Source organism: Stegodyphus dumicola, chromosome X1, assembly GCF_044657685.1.
Source record: "Stegodyphus dumicola isolate Sdum_Otavi_A_Nest chromosome X1, ASM4465768v1".
Taxonomy (NCBI): Eukaryota; Metazoa; Arthropoda; class Arachnida; order Araneae; family Eresidae; genus Stegodyphus; species Stegodyphus dumicola.
Genome location: NC_140780.1, coordinates 180,538,572 through 180,551,809, shown reverse-complemented (window position 1 = coordinate 180,551,809; position 13,238 = coordinate 180,538,572). Strand labels below are relative to the sequence as shown.

Here is a 13,238-nt window from a genome sequence, read left to right as displayed (position 1 = left end):
ACAGGTGCGCCCATGAGGCGAGCCCCTCTGTCGGGATTCCAGCCCGAGTCAAACTGCCGGTGCTTAGCAACTTTATTACTTGACGCTGGTTAGATCTTGGTCTATTCCATGGCTTAATTTCTAAATAAAATTATAAGGGACGGACCTCTAATCAAGACCGTCAGGAAAGAGGAAAAAGAGTAAATAAATAAATAAAAATGGCCATTAAAATCATTAATAATTTAAAAATTAAATATTACCAGATTAATTGATAATTAATATTTTCATTTTTATTCAATTAATAATTATAAAATTAATATTGGTAATTAATATTTTATTGTTATTTAACAATTATTGTTCAGTTAACTAATAATTCATTATTATTCTTTAAAAATAATTCAATAATTAAAATTAAATAAAATGTACAGAGATAAATTAAAGTTTAATAAGCGATTTTTAATATAATTTTATTGCTAAAAATAAAATATTCGAGATTAGATTTCTACTGAAACTGTTGTTTAGTTACATAGAAGTGACGGAGCCTTCTTATTTAGGGCTCCGGTGCACTCCGGCTAAAATCAGGATTTATTCCCAAAACTAGGAAATACCGGCAGTTTAAGCTCTGGTCTATTCGACAATCGGGAATAGCTTTCTTTCATGCTGCCCCAATGCACGCTTGTTTTCATGGGTGAAGAAAAAAGGAACTATGGGAATTTATACAGTTATTTTGGGACCTAGGTCTTGGCCTAGAAAAATATACCAGATACCTATATACCCCAAATAAAATATACGGTAATCAGGCCCTGATAAAAGTTTTGCATCTGAAAACGGATCAAACCGGTATACAAGCAATCGATAATATTTAGGAAGAGTATATTATATTGCAAAATATAAAATAAAAATAAAATGGTAAGGTTTATAAAAAATAGACCATGTTGATGAAATGAGTAGAATGTAAAATAACTTTCTCTCATCTGCGCATTTGCTTTCTGGACCGTGTCGTAAATTACAAGCGATCTGTTTGGCAGAAAGTTGCTTGATTTTTAAACATGGATTATTTAATTTGCGCAGAGATACTAAAATATGCTCTATTAACTGAAAATGCCATCAACATGCTGAAAACAAATCTTAAATCCTTGGTGCTAATACTTCGAAAGCATAAATATTCTTCGAATCTGTCATTTACAAAATTGATGATGATAAAAATAAAACATATATTGCAATCGTTATAGCTAATTCTTGTAGCTATGTATTTGCTTTTGGAAACTTTGCAGTAATTTTAACTAGATTTTTTGTGTTACTGTCTCATTCTAACAGTTATAAGAAACTAAGTATCTTAGCGTTTGTCTGTGTTCTTTATAAAATAGGGGGGGGAATTAGGATATACTGCGATCTATAATCAAATTATAGGAAGTTTTGAGTGTACTGTACATACATTGAGAATTTTGTGTTTCTGCATTTTCTTTGCAAAAGAAATATAATTATTTAGAAACTAGAATTCATTTAAGGTGCTTAGGAAGTTACACTAGAAGGAATACAATAATTTATATGTAAATATACTAACTAAGCCTTTTAAGAATTATGAGTTAAATAATATCATTATTGCCCTGAAGGAAAAAAAAAAAACACACACACACACATATGAAGAGCTGTAACACGTAGCAGCTGTGAGTTGCATATTGCAATGTAACTTAAACATTTGATTTTCCACATAGTACTTTGAAAACCGTACGCGAAAATGATTTACGTTTTCAGTACACCAATATCAGCGACTATATAAAAGCATTCCGGAAAACGCCTAGTTGGCCTCTTGCCAGTGTGGTCACATGATACACGAACATAACAAATGCAGACGTTTCGGATAGGATATCAGACGTTCGGGTTGTGTTCTACCGAGCAATTTATAAGATAAACGAAAAAAATGCAAAATTACTTTTATATGTTATGTAAAGAAATACGGAACTCACTTTTATCGCTTTGTCGTTAGTTAAATATGCGTTTTTTCGTAAATGCATGGTTTATATTTATATATACACGAACTATATCCAGCGCGGAGGAAAAACTGCGCAAAAGACTACGTTTTGAATCACTGGTTCGGCGCGAAACGTTTTCGCCGCCATTTTGAGCTATGGCGTGCGTCATGATACGCAGGAGGATAATATTTAAATAAATAGAATATATCAGTATAGTTTTACTATATCAAAGTGTGTTTGGAATCGAAGTTGCACGTACAGGTACGTATCCTGCATACCTTAGTTCTATGAAGCTGACTTGATCACTTGTGGTAGTACATTATGCTATTTTCAAAAAGGAGCAGTGTATGTGCTACTCATGACATCTGTAGTCTGATCCGGACACTAGAAGTTCAATTGATCCGTTTTAGCTTATATTTTTGAAATAACGTTTATCTTAATATTCACTGGCAGTATATGCTAACTATTTTATTGGGAAATGGCTCGAAATATTTTTCTGCTCAATTTTTTTTCTTGTTTATAATTAATATAATGTGATTTAATATGAAAAGGTAGTAGGCTTAATATTTTTAATGCTGTTATTTTATACATGATATGGTTTTACTGCATTATAAAATAATCCTTAATTTTTAGTTTGATGTAACGATTGTTAATTGAAATTTTTGGAGAGGATTAATGACATTGTAAATAATAAACTAAATTTGTTTTGCCAGTTCTACCTTTCACCGGCGGGTGTGAAATAAAATGATTTGGCGATTCATCGGTATATTTTCCTTAATGTGTGTAATCAATGCCCTGATTGGTTAAAATATAAATTTCTTAGTGAAATTTTTCGCCCTTGCTTTTAGTTTAATTTTCATACGCTGTGCTTTTAAAAATGATTTTTATTGCCGTTTCAAATTTACGAATTTTTTCAGTTCCATCCGAAAACGCAGGCATATAGGATACATCGGCGTTTTTTTAAAATTTTTCTTTCGATCATAAAAATTTAACTCATAAGCTGCAATATCTGAAATAAATGTTTCATGATAATGACTTACTATATTATCCAAGTTAAGCATTCATAATTCGGAAATCTTATGGAAGCTGAAAAGTGTCCTCGAATGTCTAATAATCTAGCCGTTATATATTTCACTAAATAGAATAAATAAAATTAGAAATTAACAGCTTTAGATATCTGGAATTAAAGCTATGTTTTATTTTATTAATTTGAGAAATCTGATGTTTTTGCAGCTTTACTTATATGTGGTTTCTTATTCTCTTTGCGTGCATTTAGTATAACTAAAAAAAATGTTTCGAGTTTTCTAAATGACATTAAAATGTGAAAAAATTTTGTACCTGCTAAAATGCTTTTCATTGTACATGATGAAATTATTGGTTATATTGTTATTAATTATTGGTTATTATTATAAATCTTTTGAGTAATATTGATATAAATGTCATAAATAATATGTGAAGACTAAGGTTTTGAGTGCAATTTTTACTTTTGTTGCTTAAATTGAAGGCATAAGCAAAAACTGTAGAAGGAGAATGGAAGTTAATAGCATTTGTGCATATATTAAATTGGAAGTGATTTTCTTTATATAATTAGTGTGCAGACGCTCTTGCAAGCTAAACAAGGCAAAGTTTCTTAATAAACTTTCAACTTAATCATTTAATTCCTGTTGGAGGTTCTTGTCTGAGGTGAAATATTTCCTGACACTGATAATTTAGTGGTCAGTTTAAAAATTTACTTAAAAATCATTGATTTTGAAGTACTTCAGATAAAAATATAAAATTAAAAGTTTTGAATATTGTTGCAGATACCATTTTGCATCCTCTTTATCAAAACTGTACATGTGAACATGAATGAGGCTAAGTTTATTGAAACCATTAATAATCTAACAAAAGGCTAGTGGCTGATTTTTAGGTGCATTGTTTTTCATGTTAAAGTTATTTTTGAATGTATTTAGGATAAAATAAACTCAAAATTTCCATGTTAAACTTTTTAACAAATTAAAATCGTGTAAAGGAGATGCTATGCATTTGTACATACACACAGTATGTTACATATTCAAAATTCTTATTAATACAGGATACATAAAAAAGGCCACTAGACTTCTTGTAAATGTATTAAAAAATTGTATGTTTCGTAAGATAATGTAGTTTGCGCCAAAAGTTTTACACAATTTTTTTGAGAGGGTGGGAAGAGGATGCAAAAAAAAATTTATTTCAAAATATTACCAGTGCACAGCATTATGCTACTCTACTGTGCTTTGAATGATATTTAATGCTTTGACTGCTAACTGCTGTAAGTTGAAGTACTTCTGGTAAGCGGTATGCGGCTGAAGATTGACTGACCAAATAAACAAAATTTAATTTTTCTTGTTTTTAAGCATTAAGCAATGAACAAGGTGCGAGATTTCTGTGAATTTCCAAACATACAGACAAGACAACAGTAAACAGATGAAACCTTCACTGGATGTGCATTTGTATCCATAGTCTACACCCATGATTTGCGCTAGATACGCATATGCGCCCATAGGCCGCACTGATTGTTTTTGCTGGACATGTATATGCATGCGCTCATAGCAATCAACGGAGTAATGAAAGGAAATTTCCTTAAAACTGTAAAATGGTTTCATTACTCACCGTGTATTAACTCTCAATATTATGTGTTTCTCTCCTCACAGATCACATTTTGGCATTCATATGATCGTACCACTTTTTAATGCATTTACATTGATCAGTATAAGGGTCTGTACAAGTAACTTTTGTAGCAGATAGCATTTTTAAATTGTGCGAGAGGTAAGTTGCTTGTGTATACTCGGAACAAATAGCTTCATAACCACGGACGTCGGATTAGCAGCTTGGAGAATCAGGACATTAGTGACTAATTAATTGCTTGGGAACAAATGCTTTTACACCAAACTGCATCATAGGAACTACTGTACAGCAGATACTGTGTTAGGGGGTTCACTCTTCTAAAAATGTAACATTTCTGTAAGATTTTATTCCCTCAAACATGGTACAAGATTTAGAAAGTTTTCCAGTTGATTGTTGCACTGAAACTGTGTCCATGGTGGTATATTAGCATGAAAAGTGGAAATGCAAAAGAAAATTTTCTACTTACGTCAATTCACACCAGGTCGGAAACTTTTGCGGTTGATCTTTGGATTATGATAACTTGGCGAAAATTTGGCGACCAACTCTGCTACAGGAACCCTCTGTTTTTTTTTCACCGCCAAGTAAAGACATGTTTCTTTTCTTTTTATTTACTGAACACTTTTTCCAACAATCTACTAGCCGAATTACACTTATGCTAGAAATTTTATGGAACAAAACTGCTTAATCATGACAAATATTAACTGCAAAATTGGGAAAAAGTGCAGAATCGCAAACTCCTTGCCGTGTTTTTCAAAATCGCACATACACAGTAACCATGTACATGTCGACTTATTTTTACTTAAAAAAAATCATCCCAGAATTGCACAAAAATGGCATTGCGCACACTCTTGACTTTATCCATCTAAACTGCTATTTTCTCATAAATTACAAAAATTTGCACGAAAATGCAGGAAAATTTTGTGAATCTTTAAACTCAGTAAAAAGCACATATATGAAATTACCTGATTGCGAAAAATTATATACCCTATCCAAGGACGAATATTTCCACGTATAATATAAATAAAATATCCAAAAACTTTTACCTCTAAATTATCTATTATAAACTTCACCAACGAATGCATAACAAAACATTAAAAATGGTTACAAATACTTAAATTATTTCCATGCACGTTTACTTCCACTCAAACGTATACCAAATTGCTACAAACATATAATTCACAAAATAACAATCATTTAATTAAAATATAATTAAACCATGTACACGTCGACTTATTTTTACTTAAAAAAAATCCCAGAATTGCACAAAAATGGCATTGAGCACACTCTTCACTATATCCATGTACACTGCTTTTTTCTCATAAATTAGAAATATTTAACGAAAATGCATGAAAACTTTGTGAATCTTTACATTCGGTAAAAAGGACACATGAAATTACCTGATCGCGAAAAAGTATATATCCTTTCCAAAGACAAACATTTGCACGTATAAAATAAATAAAATATCCAAAAACTTTTACCTCTAAATTATGTATTGTAAACGTCACCAACGAATCTATAACAAAACATTAAAAATGGTTACAAATACTTAGTCTCAAATATTTAAATTATTTCCATGCACGTTTACTTCCACTGACATGTTTACCAAATTGCTACAAACATATAATTAAAATATAATTAAACCATGCACACGTCGACTTATTTTTATTTAAAAAAACATCCCAGAATTGCACAAAAATGGCATTGCGCACACTCTTCACTATATCCATGTACACTGCTTTTTTCTCATAAATTCAAAAAATTTCACGAAAATGCATGAAAATTTTGTGAATCTTTAAACTCGGTAAAAAGCACATATATGAAATTACCTGATCGCGGAAAAGTATATACCCTTTCCAAGGATGAACATTTGCACGTATAAAATAAAATATCCAAAAACTTTTCCCTCTAAATTATCTATTATAAACCTCACCAATTTCTAACGCAAACATTAAAAATGGTTCCAAATACTTAGTGTCAAATATTTAAATTCTTTCCATGCACATTTACTTCTACTCAAACGTATTCCAAAATACTACAAACATATAACTCTCAAAATCACGATCATTAAATTAAAATATAATTAAATTAAAAAACACTACTTTAAATAAGCACGTACATTAAATTAATAAAAATTAGCTTACAATCCTAATTACTTTAAACTAAATCATTGCTAATAACAATTTTCCAATAATACCAAATTAATTTATTTACTCCTTACATTTAGAACAAAGCATAAAAATAATATCCTCAAATAATTAAAAATACTAACTTACCTAATCTTCTACAGAATCTTGAGTGCATGGCGGATCACAAAATGGCCATTTTCACCAGATTTCTTGCACCGCCATTCAAACTTATCTAACGCCATTCAAACTATCTGTAATATCCTTCCTTTCACACAATCTCATTTCATACCCACATGTTGGACATTCATACTTATCCGCAATTAAGCAATTCTTTTCAATTACACATAAACGGAATAAAAATTTCGGATTTACTTTATATAGGGCCATGGGATCCAAATATTAAACAACACTGTTTCACAGAACATAGAATGAAACTAATGCTGTACAGCAGATATTTTTAAAAATTTACACCCTTTTCCGATTAAAGAACAGTGATTTGTCCATTAATGTCACATGACATATCTCATGATCTCTCATTTCCCTCGCACAAAATAATGCGTAATCAAAACTCGGTACTTCTCACATTATTCCCAAAGCCCACCAGCGGCCGAGCGGTAACGTCCTTGAACACTGGTAGTTCGGTTGAACGCTGATTCGAATCCTCAGTACGGGCTGGCTGCATGGATGTTTTCATGGTTTTCCCCATGTGTAACGTGTATACGAGAGAGTTTCCCTTAAAAAGTCCTCCACGAAGGCATCCTCCCTTAAGGCAGATAGCCCTCGAGTGCTTTGCCGTAATCTAATAAACCAAACCAAACCATTATTCCCAAAGTCCTAGGTAGTAACCTTTATCGCCTCCAAAATGTCGCCAAACTACCTGTTACCATATTCCAAAGATCAGCCACTTTTGCTTTAAAAGTTCCATGCGTACATTAGATGGCTCATCTTATCAGAAACTTGGGTGAAAACGTGAATTTTTGTGTGGTATTTTGGGTTTTTGCAATTAGATTTTTTAATTGATCCAATTTCTGTTAGATTAAAACTTACTTTGCTTCTTGCTTTATGTAAAAAAAAAAATCAAAAAGCAGTGATATATATGTTAATGTAAGAGAGATGACTGCAGCAAGGAGATGCAGAAATGCACTTGAACAACGTTGAAATTTCTTTTAATTACTTTTGTTGATGTCTCATCAATTTGATGAATTTATAGTCCTTTTTAAATCATTTAATCCAAAAGCAGAACATTAATTTTTGTCAGAATATTGCAAAAAAAGATAGGAATAGGACATGCCAGAAAATGGGTTGTTGTATATATAATTTATCAGGGTTCGTACGGTCCTTAAAAGTTCTTAAAAGTCCTTAAATTTCTTGAAATCGGTTTTTGGTCCTTAAAATTCCTTAATTTTGTCCAAAATCAGTAGAAGGTCCTTAATTTTAATCTTCTGAAATTTCTCTCTGTTTTTACGACTGTCCTTTTGAGTGTGAATTAGCATTTTGGAGGAATATTTTTGGCAATTCACTGATGTATATGGTTATCTTTTGAATGGGTTCACGGGTTATAATTTGTTTCTATTTCTAATGTAAATAAATGATGGGATACTCGAGTTTCTAAGCAAGAAGTGAAACATAAGCATTTCGAAATTAATTTTTTCTGATAAAGAGCTCTTAAACAACTTCGCTTTTGGAGTTGTGAATTCTTTTATTAAATGGTTCTAAATTTTACAACTTGTTAACATTTTGGCGATTTTAAGATCAGTTTCTATAGAAAATTTTTAATTCCGAGATCTGAGAATTTTTCAGCGATTTTTTTTTTTTTTTTAAACATCATAACATTGATAAATTTCATTAAAATAATGGTAATATATTAGAATTATATTTAAAAGATGACATTAAAATAAAACATTTTTATTTTTCGTTGTCATATTATAAAGTTTCATTTTGGCAACTTGTACAATATTTTAAATCGAAAAAATAAACAAGGTATATATTTATAAAGCATAATTTACGAAACAGCTCTTAGTAAAAGCAAAATTAGCTATGTAATTAATTAAAATTAAAATGTCTTCTTTTTAATTTTTTCATAGTAAGCGTTCCCATGTAATTGTTTCAGATTATTCAAAATTTTCAGAATTTGCATCAGTTTTCTCTATAAAATTAATTTTACACTTTTTCCTTCCCCCCTTTTTTTTTCAAAATATTTCTGCCTTTTTGCTGTTACAGAATTGGTTGGGATAATTTTTCTTTAGTATTTTTGATATTGCAGCATGGAAAGTTTAGAAAGATTTGAAGGCAAGATTTATAGACCCACGATTCTAGAAGATTCGAGAAATATGTGACAAAATGAAAAATGTGTCTATGGTATCAACATATCAACACATAATGGATGCATTTTACAGAAAGTTTACGATGAATTTATTACTTTTTGGAGAACGTCTGGAAGAACAATGGAAACATAATATTTGAATGTTTTACTTCTGATACTAGAATCTTTTTTCTTAACATGTTTATCTTCCCTTTATTTTCTCTACTTTTCACTAGACAAAAGCATGGAAAGTATCAAAACTGCTTCTAATCTTATCACTTGAGCAGGCATTATAGAATGAGATTTTTTTATTAATAAAGAAATTGAAAACTTACAATTTAAAAGATTCATCTAATTTGTCTAAATGCATCGTACACAGAGCTGGTGCTATGCATTTTCCCACCTGATGCAATCTCTGTGTATCCTAAATTCTGCTGCCTAGTGCCTATCTAAATTCTGCTTCCAATGCCTGCTCTAAATTCTAAAAGTTTTGCCATTTCTAGATTTTGTTGTTCTGTGTGTCACTAAATTCTAAAAATTCTGGCACACCTGCTCTGTAACCGGCCTTTACCATATATATTTCATATTTCTTCTGAATGTTCGTATTACTAAAGAAATAAAATTAGCCACTTTTTTTGTACATTCTAAATGCATTTAGTGTTTTTTAGAATAATAGAAATCTTTAATTAAATCCAAAAATTCTAAAATTAAAAGGAAACACGTTGAAGAAAGAAACTGAATACGTAAAGAAAATTATTCTTTAAAGATATGTGCAGTTATTATGTAAATTACCCAATTGTTTATCATTTGAGCCTTTACTACCCATTTCTGTTTCCTCATATGATAGAATTATTGAGCCAGATTAAATTAAAATTAAATTGTATTATCTTTGACCACTAGTCCACATTTTTAGTTTGAATTTGACTGTTCTTGTTTAATTACGTCACCGGGAGCTGTAATTGACTTTGTTAGCATCAGAACATGCCTTTATGTTCTAAGTTCTTTGTCTGATATTATATACTTTCAGATACAGTGATAATTTGCTTCACGTCTATCGGGGCGGGCCATTTAACTTTTACCAGATCAAGTAAACCCTCATAGGTACATTGTGGAGAGGTTGACAAGTTAGGAGATAAAGCACACAGAAACTAGCGAGAACTTTGGTTTGCTTATTGAGACAAATTTCTAATTATTGTCAGAAAAGATCGATAATTAAAGAGAAGGAAATCAATATAAACGAGCCAAAATGTTTGGGAAGGCTTGTAGAGACATTGGGTATTTTTGAAAGCGAGAAAGATTAAAAATTAACAACGCCTTCGCCGGGAATCGAACTGCGGACCTCTGGAATACCACTACCAGTGTGCAAACCACTACACCACGAAGGGTCGCCAAGAAGGTGGGAGAAATACCTTATATACGCCCCCTTTTAAAGGGTGACCGGGGTTTTTAGGGAATCCAATTGCCAAATCCTTTGTGTGGAGAACCATCATCCAACACCCATCAAGTAAGCATCAACACCATCAAGTAAAACTTATTCTTTGCATCTACTGAGACTTGTATATAAAACAACTTATCACCTCTGGCACTTTAATGGCTTATTGGAACCTTAAAGTATATTAACTGGGTTACAACCCCTGGAACTCTACACAAAGCTATGATATTAACTGCATTAACCTTCCAGCGGGCGTGCCTTCTGCACCAACAAGAAAGGTCGCGCGTATTTCCTCGATATGCTATTATAAAAAATAAATTTTCCAGAGCAAAAATATTGAAATTATTTTGTAAATGGTTAAATGTTAATAAGTACAATTGAGGTAAACAATATTAACTTTAAATTAAGGAAAATAAAATAAGTATAAAACTTTAAAACAGTATAAAAAGGACTAAAGACTTACCAAATTAACTTGAAAGTAAAACAAAATTAAATTGCTAATATTTCAACTGAACTTTTATATTTTTAATCAGTAAGTGGAAAAGAACATTAAATATTACATAAAAATTCAATTTCATAATCACTTCGTTGCATCGCTGCAGTCTGAAAAAATATGTTTACAGTGCTCTAGAGGAATGAATTTCAAACAAATCTCGCAGCTGAACCTCATAATTCTAGTGCGCTTGTCATTTTGGCAGGGTTTGCATCTTTTATTCCCTGAAGTCATTTCAACAACACCTAATTTTGATTTTCGTTTCAACAATTTTAATTTCAGCTCACTTTGAAGAGGGGTAGGGCTTCTTCTTTCAAAGTTTTCCTTCATAAGAGCATTTGCTAGCTTTCGCAGATATTGCCTTCTAAGTAATTTTTCACTATTATTCGTTGAATGAATTATGTAGCTGTTGATTGCTGCTATATTCAGCATAGAGAAGAAAACTACAAGAGGCCAACGCCTGGTGTTCCTGGCAACATTGTACGAAGCACAGAGTTTGTCCGCTGTATCCACACCTCCTTTGGTACGATTGTAAAATGTGATAATCTCAGGCTTTTTTTGCTCCTGGGTGTCTTTATCTATTGCTACGTCATCATGAAGACTTGAAATCAATATAACGTTTCTATAATGTTTTGGTACGTAGGAGAGAAGTGTCATATTTTTTTTTAAATCCAAAAAGACTCGTATTGGGTTCCCAAGTTTTCGTCAGCTTGAACTGATCCGGAATTTGAGGTTTATTTTTTTTTTTCAAAGTACCTACAAACGACAATTTCTTTTCATCTAGATCTCTTACTAACTCAAAACTTGAAAAGCCAGTTGTCTGTGGTTACATTTCTTCCAGTGTTATGAATAGGCTTTGTCAACCTTTTTACATCTTGTGGTTTCTTGCTTATGCAAAAAGCACCATCTGGCTGCACTCCAGCATAAATTTTCATATTGTATGTGCAAAACATACGAGTGTCTACCATGGCATAAATTTTTATGCCATATTTATTCGGTTTTTTAGGAATGTATTGAACGAAACCACATCTTCCTCGAAATCCTTCCAATTTCTCATCGATTGTGACATTCTCTCCAAGTGAATAGCACTTCTGGCAATTAGAGACAAACTTTTCAAAAATGTTTCTTATTGGAGCCAAGTGGTTGACTCCTCTTCGTTCTACTCTTGTGTTTATGTCATCAAACCGTAAAGCTCGTAATAAAAACAAATCTCAAGTTCATTACTACTTTAAAATCATCCATTCTCCACAGTTCCTCAAGATTAACTCCGTTACCATGATAAATACCAGCTAAGTAAAGTAAGATCAAAAGAGCTTTTATTTCTGCTCCATCCGTGTTTCTGCTGTCCCTTATACGAGAATAATTAGACCTCAGAAGAAATAAACTTATTCGTATCTTCAGCGATGATTTCTATCATACTATCAGTAAAGCGGCATTTCCATATATCCAAAATGTCTGCTAGATATTTAAGCTTCACCGATGACTCCAGGAATATGAACATATATGTTACGAGGCGCCCGTTTAGTTTTCTTAAACGGTTCTTTATGCCATGTCCAAGAATCAGTGACTTTTCTGTTTTTCATTTGATGAGCTATATACACTTCGGAAGAATTATCATCATTATTTTCCTCTTCAGAATTGCTCTCTGCACTTGTCTCCGATTCTGAGTCACCTTCTCTTTCTGAAATTCGCTCTTCTTCATCTGTAATGCCTTCATCTAAAATAATGTCCTCATCGTCCTCACTGTCACATAAAAGCATATTTCTTATAATCTCAAGATCGTTCGGATTATTCATGTCGAGTATTTTACTTTTATTCGCCATAACTGAAAAGAAAACAACAAAAATATACATGGTCGCGCGTATGTGATGCATACAGTGCTTCTATTTTATCATTAAAAGTAATTATGCACACAAATTATATAAAATCATAAGATTTAGATGCAAAAGAATAAAGATTTTCTATAATAAAAAAGGAAATTAGATATAACAAAAGCTTACTTCAACGGTCATGCGTATTTCTGGAATACAAATAGTAAATTTACAGACTCGCATTAACCCCTCGAAAACCAGCAGACGACTGAAAGAAGGGCGAATGAAAAGGAGAGAATAGCCAAGGTCACGCGGTCATAGCGCCCTCTGGCCTACAAAACAAATGCGAAAAAAATATCTAGTGTATCTCACACATACGCGCGCCCGCTGGAAGGTTAAGCAGAGCTTGACTAACTTTCAACACTTGCCAACCGGGCCTACATCAGGCCTTTCAGGTTTTGTTCCAATCAGCAGAT

The 13,238-nt window shown here is 32.0% G+C and overlaps 1 protein-coding gene across 4 annotated transcripts in view; it reads left to right on the top strand.

Annotated features, from left to right (window-relative positions):
• LOC118197180 (uncharacterized) overlaps positions 1–13,238 on the top strand; it is a 219,857-nt gene that overhangs the window by 66,708 nt on the left and 139,911 nt on the right. For 2 of the 4 annotated variants that reach the window (XM_085807495.1, XM_085807492.1), the window contains exon 1: positions 2,060–2,213. The exons of 1 other annotated variant lie outside the window; for it this stretch is intronic. The gene's annotated coding sequence lies outside the window, so the exon portion shown is untranslated. Of the gene's footprint in view, positions 1–2,059; positions 2,214–13,238 lie in introns of those variants that run through there. One more of the 4 variants, XM_085807494.1, reaches the window with a different exon arrangement.